The 18806-nt window shown below is 40.1% G+C and overlaps 1 pseudogene; it reads left to right on the top strand.

The window, feature by feature from the left end:
• LOC100984015 (snRNA-activating protein complex subunit 5-like) overlaps positions 1-18806 on the top strand; it is a 278450-nt pseudogene that overhangs the window by 195765 nt on the left and 63879 nt on the right.

Raw genomic sequence — 18806 nt, 5'->3', positions numbered from 1 at the left:
TTTGATTGCACTGTGGTCTGAGAGACAGCTTGTTATAATTTCTGTTGTTTTACATTTGCTGAGGAGTGCTTTACTTCCAAGTATGTGGTCAATTTTGGAATAAGTGCGATGTGGTGCTGAGAAGAATGTATATTCTGTTGATTTGGGGTGGAGAGTTCTATAGATGTCTATTAAGTCTGCTTGGTGCAGAGCTGAGTTCAATTCCTGGATATCCTTGTTAACTTTCTATCTCATTGATCTGTCTAATGTTGACAGTGGGGTGTTAAAATCTCCCATTATTATTGTGTGGGAGTCTAAGTGAGATGTTGTTGTTTTTATTAATCTCAAGGTGTTTTCTAATTTCCCTTGTGATTTACTCTTTGACCCATTTGTTGGTTAAGACTGTGTTGTTTAGCTTTTACAGATTTGTTAATTTTCTAGTTTTCCTTCTGTTATTGATTTGTAGTTTCCTTCTATTGTGATTAAAAAAGATTTTTTGTTTTAAAATTTCAATATCTTAAATGTTTTAAAATTTATTAAGATATTTTGTGACCTAGCCCTATGGTCTGTCTTGCAGAATGTTCCAAACATACCTTTTGAGAAGAATGTGTATTTTTCAGTTGTTGTGTGGATTGTTTTGTATATGTGTTTGGGTAAAATTGGTTTATTGTGTTGTTCAAGTCCTCTATTTCCTTTTTGATCTATTCTGCTATATGACTGTATGGTTATTCTGCTCACTATTGAAAGTGTAGTATGAAAGTCTCCAACTGTTATTGTAGAACTATCTACCTCTCCCTTCAATTCTGTTCATTTTTGCTTCATGTATTTTTGAGTTCTGTTGTTAGATGCATATATGTTTATAAATGTTATATCTTCATGATGGTTTGAACATTTTATTAATGTATAATGTCCTCCATTGCCTCTAGTAAACTTTTTTGAATTAAAGGTTAGTTTGCCTGACAATAATATAGCCACTTCAGCTCTTTTTTGGTTATTATCTGCATGAAATATCTTATCTCATCCTTTCATTTTCAACTTCTTTGTGTCTCTGTATCTAAAGTGAGTGTCTGGTATACAGTACATAGATCATGTTTTTATTTTTTAATTTATCCACTCTTTTCATCCCTGTCTTTTAATAGGAGGTTTTCATCAATTTGAATTTAAAGTAATTACTGATAACAAAGGATTTATTTCTACCATTTAGCTATTTGTTGTGTATATTTTACATGTTTATTTATTTTACTTATTCCTCATTTGCTACACTACACTACTACACTACTGCCTCTTTTTGGAGTTAGTTGATTTTTTTGTAGTGTGCCATTTTGATTCCCTCCTTCTTTACTTTTCTGTATATTTTTAAGTTATTTTCTTAGTGGTTGCCTTAGGAGATTAATATTAATATCTTAAACTGATAACAACCCAGTTTGAGTAATATCAAATGAGTTTCAATAGTATGCAAATACTCTGTTCCTATACATCTCTTTTCATTCCCCTTTATGTTGTTGTTGCAGATGTATACTTATACAGTATTTGCCCTTTAAGATAGTCTTATAATTTTATGCATTTGACTTTTAAATCGTGTAGGATAAAAAGGGAAGTTACAAATCAAAAGTATAATAATGCTGGCCATTATGTTTACCTATATAGTTTGCTTTACCAGTGTTCTTTATTTTATCCTATAGTTTCAAGTTACTGCCCGGAGTCTTTCCATGCCAGCCTGAAAAACTCCCTTCAGTATTCTTTATAGGGAAAGTTACTGGAAAGTTAATCTCAGCTTCTGTTTTACTGAAAATGTTGTAATTTCTCCTTCACTCTTAAAGGGCCATTTTACCAGATAGAGAACTCTGCATTCACAATTTTATTCTTACAAGACTTTGTCATCCCACTGCCTTCTTGTCGCCAAAGTTTCTGATGAGAAATACATTGTCATTGTCAGTCTTATTGAGGACTCACTGTACATGACAAGTCACCTCTCTTGCTGCTTTGGAAATTTTCTCTTTGTCTTTTACTTACAACAATTTGACTATAATGTGTCACAGTGGAGATTTTTTTGAGTTTCCTGTTTGAAGTTTATTGGGCTTCTTTGATATATGTATTAATGTCTCTCAGATTTGGGAAGTTTTCATCCATTATTTCTTCAGAAAATTTTTTCTGCTTCTTTCTTTCTCTGTTCTCCTTCTCATACTACTATGACATGGTTTGTCTGTGTCCCCACCCAAATCTCATCTGGAATTGTAACTCCCACAATTCTCATGTGTCATGGAGAAAGCCAGTGGGAGGTGATTGAATTATGGCGGCTGGTCTTTCCTGCACTGTTCTTGTGACAGTGAATGGGTCCCATGAGATCTGATGGTTTTAAAAATGGGAGTTTCCCTACACAAGCCATCTCTCTTTACCTGCTGCCATCCACATAAGAGGTGACTTGCTCCTCTTTGACTTCTGGCATGATTGTGAGGTCTCCCCAGCCATATGTAAGTTCAATAAACCTCTTTCTTTTGTGAATTGCCCGGTCTCAGGTATGTCTTTATCAGCAGCATGAAAATGGACCAATACATACTATGTGCAGATGTTGGTATACTTGATGTTATGCAACAGGTCCTTCAGGCTCTGTTTATTTTTTAATCTTTTTAAAAATTTTGCTCTTTAGTCTTGATCATTTTAATTGTCATATCTTCAAGTTTACAGAGCTTTTCTTTCATGTATTCAAATCTGTTGTTGTAGCTCTCTAGTGAATTTTTCCTTTCAGATATTGTAACTTCAGCTCCAGAATTTGTTTGGTTCCTTTTTCATAATTTCTATCTCTTTATTGATATTCTGTTCATACATTATTTTTCCAATTTCCTTTAGTTCTTCATCCATGGTTTTTTTTTTAGGTCACTGAGCTTATTTCAGGCAATTGGTTAATCATCTTTGGTTAGTAATTCCAGTATCTGGGCTTTCCCAGGAATGATTTCTGTCAAATTCTTTTTCTTTCCTGTGAATGAGTTAATACTTTTCTGTTTCTTTGTATTGCTTGTAATTCTTTTTTTGAGAATTGCACAATTTGAGTATCAATGTGGTAAACTTGATTATCTGAGAACTTAAGGATTATTGATTTCTGCTTGTCGAAGGATGGGGCAGTCTGTTTGTGACTTTTCTAAACCATTTTTGCAAAGTATATTCCTTGTTGTACGTGCTAACTAAAATTTATATTCCATTATCTCTGCTGTCAGCTAGTGACCTGACAAGGATTTTCTTAAATGTCTGGCTCCAAAAACAAAAAAGAAAAAAGGGCATTGGCCCTTTAAATCTTCTGATACATGTCACTGGGGAGATCTGCTGCTGCTGCTGAGAGGGCTGAAACCAAGGCAGGTGTCTCTGCCAGTCCCTGAGGGCACCGAGACACGTCAATGCACACAACCCCAAGTTTTTGGAGGAGAAGGTCCCCACTGCTCATGCTGACACCAGCCAGCTGCTCCAGAAACAGAAGCATCTATCTTCACAGCCATGATGGGGCTGAATAATGCAGGATGGTGGCTGGTTCATGCATGCCACTCTCTTACCTTAGAATAGCAGCCTCTGACTTTATCCAGCACTCCTCTAGTTGTTTTAAGTGTCCAATCAGGTTCTAGAATTCTGATGTAGCTGATTCAAAAGTGCTTTTTCCAGTTCATTTCTTGTTTTGTTGAAGGGAGCAACTTCAAGACCTTCTTATTCCACCATTTTGTGTGATGTCACTTGTATGAATGTATTTTGAAATGCATGTAAATGGTGCCTATTCTTCTAAAATTTCACTTTTTACTTTTTTCACCAACCATCATGTTTTCCAGAAATTCATGTTTCTTCCAACTGCTCCATTATACTCCACAAATGTGCATCTGCATTATTTTACCTGGCTTATCTCCCAGAGTAAACACCAGGTTACATCTAGCTCCTCAATGTCATAAGTAAAACTGTAGTAGAATCTTTGCTCATGTCTTCTTATGATTCTGTGTAAAATAATTTGGGCATATAAGCCCACAAATGGAACTGCTGAATTCTAATATATTAGAGTTTGTGTGTTCTTAATTTGTCTAAGTACAACCAGATAGGTCTCTGAAGTGGCTACACCAGACTATACTCCTACCAGCAATTCATGAAAGTTCTCTATCTCTACAATCTTTTACCAGAGCTTAGCATTACATAGCTTTTTTATTTTATGCACTCTTACATGTACGGACTTAATTTATGTTTCTATGATTTCTAATTATTTTAAGCATTTCTTCCATAGCATTTTCCCAAAATGGTATGTGCCTTTCCACCTCTGTCTGAGAGGATTAACCCTGCATTGCCTGAGGAAATGGTAATGGTCCCCTCTGAAACAGTGGCCAACCATGACACTGCTGATTCTCCCAAAGACCCACCTCCACCACCCTTCTTTGCTTCTAGACCTATAACTAGACTCAAGTCCCAACAGGCCTCTAAAGGCAAAGTACAAAGTGTGACCCATTAGTGCACTACCCTCCAAAAGAACTACTTGCATTTTCTAATTTATACCAGCAGAAATCCAGGGAATATGCATGGGAATGGGTATTAAGGGTGAGAGGTAATAGTGGAAGGAATAAAAAAATGGGATCAGGTTGACTTTATTGATTTGGGCCCACTAAGCTGAGATTCTGCATTTACTGTTGCAGCTCAGGGACTTAGAAGGGGCTGTAATTGTTTGGTTGGTTGGTTGGTTGGCTAAAATATGGATCAAAAGATGGCCCACCGTGAAGAAGCTGGAGATGCCTGATTGCCCTTGGGTTAACATGGTGGAAGGAATTCAAAGGCTTAGGGAGACTGAAATGCTAAAGTCACTTAAAACCTGCTGACCCATGCTGGGAAAGTCAAGAAAATATACCTTTCACCAACATTTTAAGAGAGTGGTATGTGAGAGGAGTCCCAGCATCCCTGAAGAGCTCCATGATTATTCTTCTCAATAGGTCAGATCTTCTAGTGGGAACCACAGATATTCAACTGGAAAACTTAAATCCAGTGGGTATAATAGGATTCTGGGATGGCAGGAGCCAAGAGGCAGCTGTCATCCCAGAATCCTGCCAAAGGCAAGGTGGGCATAGTTACCATAAAAAACAGCAGAGACAAAGCAAAAATCAGAATAGTCTGACCTATGTAAATCTATGACATTTGCAAATTAATCATGGTGTTCCTAGAAGTGAAACAGTCAGGAAGCCTATCTAAATTTTTGCTTGATCTGTATAAGTAGAAAACTTGCAGGTCAAGTGAACAAAAGTTTAACCCAAATAATAAAAACTGAGACTCAAATCATGGCCCCTCAATCAATTCCCAGATGAGCCAGTTTGCAGAGCCAGAACCCCCTGAATGAAAGGGAGGTCAGGTCCTCTTCAGGAAAGACACCATACGCTACTAAAAATTTATACTGTTAATCACTCTCCAAGCCTTCTCCAAAGGGACCTGTGGTTTTTTTTTTTTTCCAGGGTAAATGTGCACTGGAGAAAAGGAAATCAAACCTTTAGGGGACAGCTAGACACTAGCTCTGAACGGACATTGATTCTGAGAGACCTGTAGCATCATTTTAGCTTTCTGGTCAGCATAGGGGCTTATGGAGGTCAGATGATCAATGGAGTTTTAGCTCAGGTGTGGATCCAGTGGGTCTCTGAACCCATCCTGTGGTTATTTCCCCAGTTCCAGAATGCATAAGGGGAATAGACATACTTGGCAGCTGGCAGAATTCCCACATTTCTTCCCCAACCTGTGAAATGAGGACTATGATGGTGGAAAAGGCCAAGTACAAGCCATTAGATCTGCCTCTACCTAGGAAAATCGTAAATCAAGAGCAATATCACATCCCTGAAGTAATTGCAGAGATTTGTGCTACTATCAAGGACTTGAAAGATGTGGGAGGCGGGTAATTCCCACCACATCCCTGTTCAACTCTCCTATTTGGCCTGTGTAGAAGACAGATGGAATCTTGGGGAATGACAGTAGGTCACTGTAAGCCTAATCAAATGGTTACTCCAATTGCAATGGCTGTACCAGATACGGTTTCATCACTTGAACAAATTAACACATCTCCTGGTACCTGGTATGCAGCTGTTGATCTGACAAATGTCTTTTATTCCATCCCTATCTATAAGGCCCACCAGAAGCAATGTGCCTTCAGCTAGCAGTATATCTTCACTGTCCCACTTCAGGGTATACTAATTCTCCAACTCTATGTCATAATCTAGTTTGCAGGGATATCGATCACTTTTCTTTCCACAAAATATCACACTGGTCAATTACATTGATGACATTATACCGATCGGACTAGTGAAGGAGAAGTAGCAGCTACTCTAGACTTATTGGTAAGACATTTGCATGTCAGAGGGTGGGAAATAAATCAAACTAAAATTCCGGGGCCTTCTACCTTAGTGAAATTTTTAGGGGCCTAATTGTGTGGGGCATGTCAAGATACCCCCTCTAAGATCAAGGATAAGCTGTTGCATCTGGTCCCTCCTACAACCCAGAAAGAGGCACAATGCTTAGTGGGCCTACTTGGGTTTTGGAGGCAACACATTCGTAATTTGGGCATGTTAATCTGAACCATTTGCCAAGTGACCCTAACAGCTGCTAGTTTTGAATGGGGACCAGAACAGGAGAAGGCTCTGCAACAGGTGCAGGCTGCTGCGCAAGCTGCTCTTTCACTTGGGACATATGATCCAGCAGATCCAATGGTGGTTGAGGTGCTAGTGGCAGACAAGAATGCTGTCTGAGGCCTTTGGTAGGCACCTATAGAAGAATCACAGGGCAGGCCTTTAAGATTTTGGAGCAAGGCCCTTCCACCATCTGCAGGTAACTGCTCTCCTTTTGAAAGTCAGTTCTTGGGTTGTCACTGGGTCATAAAAGAAGCTGAACACTTAGCCATGGGCCACCAAGTTACCATGAGACCTGAGCTGCTCATCATGAACTGGGTGTTGTCTAACCCAGCAAGCCACAAAGTTGGGTGTGCATGTGTGAGGGTAGGGGGTATATGGAAAATCTTCGTACCTTCCACTCAATTTTGCTGTGAAGCTAAAGCTGCTCTAAAAAATAGTCTATTTTATAAAAAGCCAAATAAAATATTCGAAAAATTTAAAAAAGTGGTGAATTCACATCTGTGACTTCTAAGGGGTAAAAAATACAAAGTTTAGTGGAAGCAAATTCTTAACAATGACAATAAGCCTTGTTTTTTAAAACTGCTTAATTCCATCTGTTGGCTATTCAAGGTCTTAGGATATACTCTGCCACTAGCTTAATCAGGCCTTGACCTTCTGAAACACATTTATACAGATATCTGTGGTTCAAGTTTCTTCCTCTAATAGTCTAGATTAGAATCCTCTTAGAATGTTCTTTCTAAGAAATAGATCTAATTTTTAAGCAATATTCTACATTTAAAAATCCCTCAGAGGAGACATCATAATTAGCTTAATATAGGTTACAGATGGTTACATAAAGCAATAGTTATAGATAAATGCATATAAGAAGGTTAGTGTGCACACATATATACCCTTGCTCTGTCAGCTGAGAGGTCTAGAAGAAGGGCTGTGGGTATACCCCAGTAGCAGTGAGCACACCTAGTGCCCAGATCTTGTTTTCTAATACTAATAGTCTTCAATAAAAGAAACCAGGGCTCCTTAGGGAAATAATAATTCTAGAACCGGGACAGGAAATAGACAAGATGAACTTGAAATATCTTGTAGCTCTAGAAAGTAATGGAAGTATTTTTTTTAAGCCATAATATCGCAAGGTGTGGGGTGGGTGGGAGAAAGGTGTCAAAGAGACACAGGAGTGAATTAAAAGAGCTCCCAGTGGCCAAAACTTTATTTTGAGCAACAAAGTAAAGTAGTATGGAATATAAACTAAAGCATAAAGTAAATATTGATGAGTGCATACTAGTATAAATAAATTATTGATTGAATAAATAAATAACTGGAGGAAAACAGACACATGTCCCATGCAGAATTAATTTAGGTAGATACTTTCCCCTCAAGAAAGGTAAGCATAGCTCTCTACTCTTTGTGCAGGCTGCACACGGTAAGTTCCTTCCAAAGAGCATGGCGTGCATTGGAGAAGCCTGACAAACACTACCTTGTCAGGTGATGAAGGCCAATGTCAACAGTGAAAAGACATTAATATCATGTATCCTTGTTGTAGTAGGATGACAATGGCATTTTGCCTCCATGGTCTTCCTCTCTTAAATCCACAATTCCAGCCTAATCACAAGACAGATGTCAGAAAAATCCTGATTGAAGGATATTCTACAAAACGGTTGACCAGTACTTTTCAAAACTGTCAAGGTCATCAAAAAACAAGGAAACTCTGAGAAACGCCAAGAGGAACCTAAGGAGATAAGAGGACTAAATATAATGGGGTATCCTGGATGGGATCCTGGTGCAGAAAAAGGACTTTAAGTAAAAACTAAGTATGCACTTCAGTTCATAATAATCTATCAATATTGGTTCATTAATTGCAACAAATGCATCATACTGAGGTAAGATAATAATAAGGGAGGGTCTGGTGCAATTACTTGCACCTGTAATCCCAGCACTTTCAGAGGTCAAGGCAAGAAGAAGGCTTGAGCTCAGGAGTTCAAGGCTGCATTTAGCCATGCTTGTGTCACTGCACTCCAGCCTGGGTGACAGAGGTAGACCCTCTCTTAAAATAAATAAATAATCATAAATATGTAAATAAATAGGGGGAAATGAATGTGTGGAGTATATGGAGGCTCTCTGTACTATCTTCTCAATTTTTTTCTGTAAATCTAAAACTATTTTAAAATGAAAAATGTTTATTTAAAAAATCACTCCAGAGACTGTGAAGTGCAGTCTCTTGGAGTCTGTAGTGGGAGTGGTGGGTGGAGGGTCCCTAGGCATTTCTAAGCAGTTTAAATGGTTGCGAGTGTAAGGCGTTGTGAATGAATGGTCCACCTCCAGATGGAACTGAGTGCCTCTACACATGTGTGTGCACAGGTATGCAGGGTTCTGTGTGTCCAGCAATAGCTTCTATGCAGGAAAATGAGCAGGTTGTTCAAAGAATATTCTCTCTGCTTAATGAATTAAAAGAGAATGTGTTTTAGAAACATGCAATGTGCACTCACACACAAACACACGCACGCATTAACAATGACTCTAGGGCAGCCCCATCCCTAGAGCTTTTCCTTTTAACTGCTCTGTCACCATCACAGATGGGTGATCATACCAGTCTTTTTTTCTCTACCAGAAAGTGACACTCCCTGACTCCCACCCTCTGTCCCTCCCCGCCACACCACACCCCACTCTGCTTTGTTCTTCTTTTCAAGGCCTTCTGGCATCACCTCAAAATAAACTAAAATCTCTTCAAACTGGATCCTTGAATAATTCCAGAGGGGAGAGGTTCTTTGTAAATTCTGTTTGCTTACGGATTCCGTACAGTGTTTGCAAATTCTACAGTGTGGGAAGCCTCCAGACATATTTAAATCCCTTTTCCAATTACCCAGCTCCATCAAAGATGTCACTGACTTGAAGCAAAAATCCAAAAAGATTGTTTTCTTCAGAGCATGTGTAAAACTCCAGAATTTTTTTTAAAAGCTTGTTGCTTACAGGGTAGCATCACCTGAACATCAAGATGCGTAGCTTCTGGCAGTCCATTTTGTCCTATTGGCTACTGAAAATCAGAGCTGGAGGGGCCGGGCCCTGCTTCTGGCAAGTGGTCCAGTTTCCCAGCATGTGGAGGATTTAGAACAAATTGGAAAAGAACGTTTTAGAGCTGTGCCACCCACATTCAGCTTGGCTGCTCCCAGGAGCCACAGCTTAGCAAGAGCTACAAGGAGTTCGTAACAGTTGTCGCTCCCACCTCCCGAAAGGCTCCTCAGTGTTAGAAATCTGATTACCTTGGGACCAGGTTTTTTCCCTGTTTGAGAAGAGCAGGGTGACAAATTGCTAAATATTAGGCCTGGGAAGCTTTGTTATCTTATTCCATGGCCCTTGGACTTTTGGGATTCTCACTTTGGAATGAAAATCTTGTGTTGCAGTTGCTCATAGCCCAAAGGGTCTTCTATTGCCTCTTGGAGCTGTCTAGCTTCTAAGAGGATGAAGCCCCAAACAGTTCTTCCCAGGAAATCCCACTTTCCCCTAGGGCAGAAATGATGGTCCTATGCCTTAACATGAAGTTTCATTAGGAAAGAAATCCAGCCATGCCATGTGATCTTCAGCGTATGTGCATTGATGGCCCTGTGTCCCTGGGGCAGGAACTGCTCTCTTGGGACCTTCCTTCATCAGAGACTTCTCAGCCTGCCCTGGAGGCATACTCTGCTGAAGCAGGTGGCACTGCTGCTGATTGGGAGCCCAGGGGTTTTTGTAGCATGGTCCTCTGTGGGGTCACTTGGGCTGACTTTCAGGTCTCTCTGATCAGGGGACTTAGGGCCTCTTCCTTTTATGTTATCATCCATTTCCTGATTTGGAATTGTATGCATAATGTCTTCCATAAACATGGTTTCCTCTGAACAAGCTGGAGGAACCCTATCCTGCAAGGGCCTCATTCTTCTGGAAGACACGTTTACAATTCAAGTGTTTCTCCGCCCTCTCCTTCTGACCCAGACACGGTACCGAATCCTTGGCCTCTTGTATGCTTTCTGTCCATTGAACAAGAATCAGTCCTCATCCTTAGGGGTCTTACTCTACCCTGGACGGCCTTGGTTTTAAAACTGAAAACCCTCATTTCGTGAACCTTTTCAGTCCCCGGTAAACTGGACAGTTGGTCACTCTATCTGAGTGACCACTCAGATTCCCTCCTAGGTTTGGTAGCTGGCTCAATATCCTAAATAAGATGTGCCAAGAGATGAACTGAGCATCCAGGAGTTGCTAAAATGCCTGTTTTGTTTTATGGATAAATCCCTCTTGCTCGTGAGTAGGCAGACAAATGAAATGGAACCCCAGTGATGTGCACACAGAGCCCCAGGTCCCTGGTCCCCTTTATCAACAAGGCTGCATTTCCTGAATGTTTCTTCATGTATATATGCAATCAATGGACCACATGCAGCCATGCTAGGTGAAAGGCTTCAGAGCCAGCTGCTCAGGATGCCTGGCTCAGCTTTCTAAATGATGGGATGGAGAGGTTTACAAATGCAGCTAAGCCTATGCAGTCTTGTTCACTGGGCTCTGGAAAACAAAACAACAACACCCAGTACTCCATGAATAGAAACCATCTCTTGCTGCCACTGTTGTATTACAGTCTGTGAGTTAAATGAGCGCTAGGATTTCTGAGAAAGAAGGGATTCTGCTAGGTTTGAGAGACCCAGGAAGTCTTCTGGAAAGCAAGAAATTGAGCTGTGCTTTGAAAAGTGATCTTTGAGGAAGAATGGAAAGGGGATCCCAGGGTCATGTTCTGAAGCATAGAACCACACCATCAGTTCATGAATACATGTATACTCATGCGCTTGGCTAACTTTCTTTGCTACCATTCTGTTTTTGGAAATGGAAGAGCATTTCCAAGAGTATTGATGCCAACTCCAAATTGATTTGACTATACTATTTAAGCCTTCTAAGAAAATGAGCAATAGTGGGGACCTTAGTAACCCACTTTAGCAATAAAACATCTTCCCAGTGAGTATATTTTTTCTCTTATTTTTCTTCCATTGTTAGTGGTTTTGCTTCATCGTGATTATCATGCCTGTTACTTTGCTTGTATTAATTAAATTGTGGAAGGAATCATGCCAGAGATATATTTTCTCTACTGTCTGAATCATATCCTGGGAACAAGTTTATATGTGTGAGTGTGAGTGTGCAGGGGGAGGAAGTGTTGATGAAATGATGAGAAATTGGGGAAACAGTTGGGGAATAATGAGTGAAATGACTTGAAGTATGGCTTTGCACTAATTTTCTCCTAGTAAATAAGATAGGCTCAGTCAAACGCGTGAATTAAGTTTTCTACGAGCTGTGCCTTCATTCTGAAGCTTTTTCCTCCTTTTCCCTTCTAGACTCAGATTACCTTATTTTCCTGCCTTCCTCTCACATTAAAGCATGTGCTTAAAATCTTTGTTCACTCTAAGAGGTAAATAATAGCTGGAGAGTCAAAGGACCACCTGTAATATTCTTTTCTATTTTAATTAGAGTATTCTCAAACTACAAGCCTGGTAGCTACAATTATGGAATATAGGTTATACAATTGTTGGTGGGGAAGGGTTTTTAAGTAGAGGTCTTTTGAGGATCCTCCAGACTAGTTACAGCATATCAGACTCCACCTAAAGATAAGGCCAGCTTTGACAGAGAGGGATTTAATCAAAGAAGAATACAAGAGGGAAAATTTATACTTGAATACCATAGTTCAGCCCATTGGAAAAACTGATGTTTCTGAATTACATGAATATCCCCTCCCTTTTTTGTTTGCTGCGTAACTACACTTCTTTAAAAGTCTAAATCTCTTTCTAAAAATTTCATAGATTTGGACTCAGCCAACAGATTATCTATTCCAATCGATCAATCTGCTAATGTTCTTTGAGGGTCTATATACGAATGGCATTTTGCTGCTTACTCTGTTTACAAAATGAGCATATAGATACCTTCTTTACAAGACTCTTTTAATAATTAGAGGTAGTCTACGTAAAGCTTTTAGTATTTAGTACAAAATAAGCACTCAATAAGTAGTTGCTGTTGCTGTTGTTTATCACCATTATTTCAGCTCAAACACTCCCTGACGCTTGATTTTGGACAAGTTAATCAACTTCTCTGGGCCTCAGTTTTCTCTTTGGGAAAATGGAGATAATATGGTAGCTCCTGCTTTATAAATCTAATATGAGTCTTAGAGAAGATAACTTATAAAATTGCTTTGAAAACTATGAAACACTGAGCAAAATACAGGAATTATCCTTCATCTCTTAGAAGGACGAGAGCTCAGTTCCAAATGAAAGGAAGCAGTTAAGTATTCTTATTATATCTCCTGTTGTCTGCAGCAGGCTTGGGAAGAGGTCTTGGGCCACATCTACTGTACTGTCCACTGACAGAGGCATAAGGCTAGTTCTTTGGGTGTATAGGATATTAGAAAGTAGCATTAAAATTAGTCTGAATTCTCACCTGATTGCACCATCCATTTGTTCATTTATTCAGCACTTATTTCTTGGTAGACTTCCAAGAGACAGAGAGAGAGAGAGAGAGAGACAGAGAGACTATTTTCCTGGCCTACTAATACTTCTGAGAACCTAGCCAAGAGAATCTTTTCCTTAAATCTGTATTGCATAGCAAAGTGGGCTGTTGCACGTGGCTAAGGGGTGACTGGGAGCTCCCGAAATAATCCAGGCCTCTGACATCAGACTGTAGGTGCTGCCTTCTAAGGACTATGTGACTGGGATGCTGGAGATTCACAGAAAACCCCTGAAAGAGGCTTGGAAGGGCTAATGGTTTGTTGAGTTCCTGAGTCTGTGATAGTGATTATGGAACACTGTTTAGAAGGTGTTGCATAATGAGCCTTTGGTTCACTAAGAGGCATACATTTTTATAATCTATCTAAGGGAATTGAACTCCCTTATTAAAACAAAATGCAGACTCTCCAAAGTTTTAGTCCTCATAGGAGACTGCCCAGGTAAGACAAGGTATTGGGGCCAAGTGCATCTGCCTCTGTTCCTCCTAGATTTTATCTGTCCCATGGGTTTTCTCTTCTTAAATTACTGTGGCCACCATTGCACTGACTTCCTTTCTAAAATTCTGTCCCCAAAGTAAATGAAAGATCACTTTTCTGAGTTCTTACATTTTGAGGACTAGAACATTCTAGAGGACATTACTTAATGCCGTAGAGGATAAAAGGAAAGAAAGCAAAGATAATGTAAAATACAGAGCACAGATTTCTCATGCACTGCCAATGTCAGTTCCTACTCATTCTCCTCGTATGTAAGTCGAGAGGTATATATTCTTATCCCCAAGCATGGAACCACATTTTGCCTGAGCTTCCAGCTTCCCAATCCCTTACATTTTCTGCAATTTCCGGTTCCTGTAGATCATGTCTTAGACACTTTGTACATTTTGAGTGCAAGCCAAAGTCAATAAACAGCCTTGGAAGACCCTCACATAGTGGTGATTTCTAGTCTGCAAACTTTTTCCCAAGAGAATTGCAACATATATAAAAATACATTTGTTGCATGACCTTGTACTTCTCACATAGCAGCCTTGCATTAAAAAAAAACAAAAAAGCAAATTCAGTGACAGCAGTATTTGTGCAAGTATGACAATGACCAGCATGGTGGCCATGAAAATGCACCACTCCGATCTGCTGAAGAAGCAAAAGCCGCTGTCCTCTGGATCTACCTTCCATTCACTGGAAGCCACACTCCCCATGGGCTGCTCTCGGTCAGAATGAGCTTGGCAGTGCTCTAAGACAGGCCCAATCTGGTGAGACACAGGACTCCTCCTACCAGGTGACTCTGACTAGGGTGCTCGCCAACAGTCTCACCGAATCTTGCCTAGAACTGGGCTGTGGTCCAAGTCTCCTCTTGCCCAATTCTCCTTCCTTGCCTTTTTCCTTCCACAGTTGTCAGACCTTCCTTGTAGTCTGAAGGTGCTTCCTAACTCTCTGGCTGCCTCACCCATAAATCTCTTGTACATCTAATCCCATTCTGGCATTTGCATCTCAGCAGACAGAAACTAACATAGCCAGTAATCAAAAAGATGTTTGGTTTCCAACTGGAGCAGTATTTGCCAGTATAACCCACATGAATTTGGAGGTTCATGTGTTTCAGTCCTGCAGAAACCTGCTAGCCTCTGGCTGCCCTGGTGGCATAGAACACTAGGTGAGCTGTTGAAGTCAGAGCAGAGTGGACTCTAGTTTCTTCTCGCTGAGCTGTTTCCTCTATTTTCTGTGGCAGCTGCATCAGAAAAGGGGATATTATCATTTAGCTCCTTCCAGATCAAGAGCCTGACCCTTCAGGGGTAACGCCAAGGAATCTCACCTGAGCCTGTCCGTGTTATATTACCCAAATCGTCTTGTTATTCTTTACAACCTAACTGGTCAGGAGCTTCTGAGAGTTGCAAAATAAACAAAAACAAAACAAAATCACCACAAACATCTTGTTTGGGAAACCTTGAAAAAGGTGGAACTGTGGTCATTGGCCCAGTATAGAATAAGCTGGTTGTTTGGGAAAGCAAAATAAAATTCCATCTATGTCCACAGCTGTGCTGGATTCTCCATACACAGACAAAGCCTGAGCCCGAAGCCCCATCAACACACGGGCACCAAATAATTGTGAAGAGTTCTGTTCCCATAAGCCTATTCAGAATTTTGCATCAAAATGATTAAAAAATGCCTTTAAATTTGGTATATGCACATTTTTTACTTTATAATTTATCTTTTTTAAAAAACTTTTTGATGTGTCTTCATCTAGTCTGTAAGCATGGCCTCTGGACAACCAGCTCTGCACAGCTTGAAAACTCACAAAAGGGTCTTGATCAGTTATGTGTTGGTAAATGTTTAATTATTGCATCTCTGAGGAAAGTATTTATAGTGTTTGCTGTCTTTCATGGGTGTACATACTCCCTGCATGGCCAATGCCAAGCTGCCAATGTGGTGTCACTGAAAATATTGTTGAAAAGAGAAGCACACTGTTGGCTCCCATGAGTGGTCGGGAGCAGGACCCAGCACTGCTCCAGTTTATTTCCCCTGTGCTTCCTGCTTTCAACCCTACACAGCAGGCAAGGCATCTCTGGGGATGAGAAGATCACCTTTGCCAAATTTATCTCAGAGGCCCCTTGTCAAATTAATGTCACTGCCTGTGTATACCTAAAGCTCTGGTTTCTTTGGAATTTTAGTAAATGATATGCTTTCTTTCCTCGTGTAAGACATCCATAGACATCCCAAGAAAACCATTATAGGAATAATGAGTAATTAACAGGAGGAATAATGCTTTTGTCCTTCTCACAATTTCAATCTTGCTCCTCTGCCATGAGGAGCCATTTCAATGTCCAAGGCATTTAGGCCAATCAAGTTTAGAGATTAGTTTTGTGGTTAACTCACCAGCCCAATAATAGCAAATAGATTTGAGAAGATTCTTGCTGGGTCTGTGAACTGCTTTGAGGATCTAATAAATGCTATCATTCTTGCTACAGAAAAATGCCTTAGCACTTAAAAGCATGCCTACGATTTCATGGATGGCATGGATTCCTCCTCCTCCCCACCCCAGGTCATTCATAAACCCTAAATCAAAAACACGTACTTTAATGTGACTCTACAGAAACTCTGTTATTTATATCTAAAAGGTTCCAAATCTAGGCTAGTGGAACCCGAGAGAATTTTGTATAGGAGATGCACTTGCTCTGTACATGATACTATTCTTTCTAAGACATGTTCTGACCAAGAACGTCAGATACTAAAAAGAGGTTTTTTAAAAATATCAAATCCTAATATTAGGCTTGGCAGAGGCATTTCTGTATGCAGAGGTCTCTGACTTCCCTCAGGATCCTGTGCAACTATCCAAGTAATTAACGTGAGCCGAGGTTACAATATTTTGGAGCTGCATATTTCACAAAGGGCAAGTGCTGATTAATGAGCTGATGTAAGTGGAAGTGTCAGGAGTGGCAGTGGGCAAGGGAGAGAACCTGGGAGCAGAGCTGGGAGATGAGGTCTTTGGGTGAGAAGGACGGTAAAGTCCATAGTAGTCTCAGTAAAAATGCATACTGTTGAGCAAGAAACCTTTAAATGGCCTTTTTCTTTTTTGCCCCCTCCTAAAAGATTTCCTAATCCAGCCAGCCTCTGATGAATGTCTGGGGCTACATTTTCTTTTCTCTTCCAAACATCCCTTCTATTTCTTTTAAGTTCTGCCGAAATCATCACTACCCATGAGTTGGGCAGGGGTGCCTGTGCTGCCTGTGCCACCTTTTCACAGACACAAACTTCCCAATCTGTAAATTAGGCCACGGCAGAAGAAAATTCACTTTGGAAGCTGCTTCCATGTGCCCAGTTTTCTTCAGTACTGTAGGACAAATTCCATCACACTGATCTTTGGGGATCGGTATGCATGTTTTTCATTGGTCATTGCTGGAATTTGGTTTTCACATGGATTTTAAATATTTTTTATTTATTTTGTTGGTTTTGCAATGTGTGGCCAGAGGGCTTTGACCTTCAAATTTTTATGAGAGCTTCCCAAAGAGCATAACAACAAGGGAAGTCTTGACCCTGTGGATTCAATCTGAATCAAGTGACTTCTAGATGCAAGGCACAGGGCACAGTGCCAGGATGAAGTGCCCAGTGAATGCAGACCTGGTTCTTGCCATCAGGAGCAGTGTGGAGACATCCGCTTATAGAGGAATCACACAAATGAATGCAAAACCACATCTGAAATGCCCAGTGCAAAGGGGAGGGGCCAGGTGCTATGAGAACTTGCAATACAGGAGCTGACCCAGTGAGGGAGGTCCCAGGTCCCTTCTCTCCGAGAAGGTGATGATGAAATGTAGTTCTCACCTGAAATAAAGTGGCAGGGAACTGTGGTGGGCAGGGCTGCGGAGCAGAGGGGATTTGTGCTAAAGGAAACAGCAGCAGTGCTGGGGAGGCGTGAAAGGGTCCAGGATTGGGAAAAGCATGTGAATGCTCATGATATGCCAACAAATAGGAGCAACAAAACAATGGGAATGATTAACATAGAATCTGGGATTAGAGGTGTTGGTGGTGGTGAGGAATGATGTGGGGGGTGCAATCTGGGAGGGGAACACAGGGGCTTCAGCAATATTGTAAAAATTGTTTTTTTAAGCAGGGGAGTGTACTAGGCAGTTAATTTTAATACTCTTTATATATTTTGTCTATCCAAAATATTTAATATATTTTTTAAAAAACGCCAGTGAGTCTGAAGAGGAAAGGAGAGTGAGTAGCAGAGAAATGAAGCTGGAGGGCTAGAATAGATACCAATTAGAATATATAGTCTTGCATCACTCAATGACAGGGATATGTTCTGAGAAATCCATTATTAGGTGATTTCATTATTGTGTGAACATCACAGAGTGCCTTCACACATGCCTAGATGGTATAGCCTACTACACACCTAGGGCATATGGTAGAGCCTATTACTCCTCAGCTACAAACTTTTACAGGAGGTTACCGTACTGAATACTGTAGGCAATTGTAACACAATTATAAGTATTTGTATCTCTAAACATATCTAAACATAGAAAAAGTACAATGAAAATATGGTATTATAATCTTATGGGACCACTGTCATATATGTAGCCTGTCACTGCTTGCAATACCATAGTGTAGCACGTGACTGTATATAGTCCTGCTTAACTCAATTAAAATAGTGTGATGGTTGTTTTCACTTAGAGTTGGAGAGGCACAATTATTGCTTATGTAACACTTTTAACGAAGAGCTTTTAACATGTAACTATTCTATCAAAGAGCGGTCGTGGTGTTATCCTGTTGTTGAGCATAGACTGTCAGTCCCTGATCTGCATGGTGTGTGGGACAATAAAAACAGCTCTGCTACCCTGCAAAACCATCTTCATAATCATTACGATTGCTTTGTGGTTTTTCAATTTTTTTCCATAATATGAAAAACTCTCTTACTATGGGTATAAATATACAGAAAACCGAAAAATATAGTAAAACTAACATTTATTTAGTGCAGTCTAATTTAAGTCATTAGAAACATGGAGCATTCAGGAGTTTTATTTTTTGTAAAAAACTTACCAAGAGTAGTTTGAAGAGTGTTTGCCTTCTTTTTGTCATAAACCTCACTCTATGGAGCAAACATAGTTTCTATGCCTTGGCAGAATGTCACACTCTTTTCTAAGTTCGGATCAGCTTCCAACATTTTATCATTTGAACTTTCAGTGCCATGAAACATCTTTCAATTCCTTCAATATGATTTTTTTTTTTTTTGC

This window comes from Pan paniscus, chromosome 5 (genome assembly GCF_029289425.2).
Source record: "Pan paniscus chromosome 5, NHGRI_mPanPan1-v2.0_pri, whole genome shotgun sequence".
Classification (NCBI taxonomy): Eukaryota; Metazoa; Chordata; class Mammalia; order Primates; family Hominidae; genus Pan; species Pan paniscus.
Note: the sequence above shows the minus strand (reverse complement) of the source record. Positions and strands in the feature narration are given on the sequence as shown.